Source organism: Octodon degus, unplaced genomic scaffold, assembly GCF_000260255.1.
Source record: "Octodon degus isolate 3935 unplaced genomic scaffold, OctDeg1.0 scaffold00180, whole genome shotgun sequence".
Taxonomy (NCBI): Eukaryota; Metazoa; Chordata; class Mammalia; order Rodentia; family Octodontidae; genus Octodon; species Octodon degus.
In genome coordinates, this window is record NW_004524756.1 from 200,838 (window position 1) to 201,755 (window position 918).

Genomic DNA, 918 nt, shown 5'->3' on the forward strand with positions numbered 1-918 from the left:
ACACACACACACACACACACACACACTAATTTCAACATTGACAGTGTTGAAGGAAATACATGAAAGAAGGAGACAATGAAGGTCCCCAGTCCTTGCTTCTAGGCACTGGGATCAATTTGATCTAGAATTACCCCTAGAAGCTGGAGGACAATGAGATCATGCAGTTAAAGAACACTGAAGATTTCCAGTCCTAGCCCAGGCCCTGGTGAGTGTGTGGAAGAGCTTCTTGCTACCCTGTGCCAGCGGGACTTGCAAGTCCCAGCCCAGGTGCAGTGTGGGTAAGACCCTCTTCCACCTCCTCGAGGACACCCACCACCACTCTGCAGCACCCCCACACACACACCACCCGCGGCGTAAGAATTTCTGGCACGTTCTAGGGACCCCCATATCCAGTCCTAGCACAGATCTGGTGAGTGTGTGGCAGAGATTCCAGCTATCTTGTGCCAGCAGGACCCGCGGGTAGCAGCCCAGGGGCAGCAAAGGGTGAGACCCACTTCCAAGCCCTTGGGGCCTGGCCAAACACTCTGCAGCACCCACCCCCCTGCCTGCCAAGTGAGAATTTCTGCCATGTTCTGAGGACCCCCAGATCCAGTCCTAGCCCAGGCGTGGTGAGTGTTTGGGGAGCTGCCTCTCCCCTCTACTCCACCTTGTCCCCTGAAGACTCAGCTCAGGCCTGGCATACAGAAGCCTGGGGTGAAACCCTTCAGCTGCAATCCCTGCAGAGACAGTAGGAGACAGAACCACCCAGCTAGTCCAGGAGCAGAACATCGTGCCAGAAGGGCACAACAGGTTCACCCCCAAGGGCAGCAGCAGGAAGGAGCTGAGCACAGCAGCCAGACCCAAGCCAGGCACAGCGGGATAGATCCAAACTTTGAAGATCTGCACCTGAACTTCAGTACGTGCTAAGGTTCGAACTGC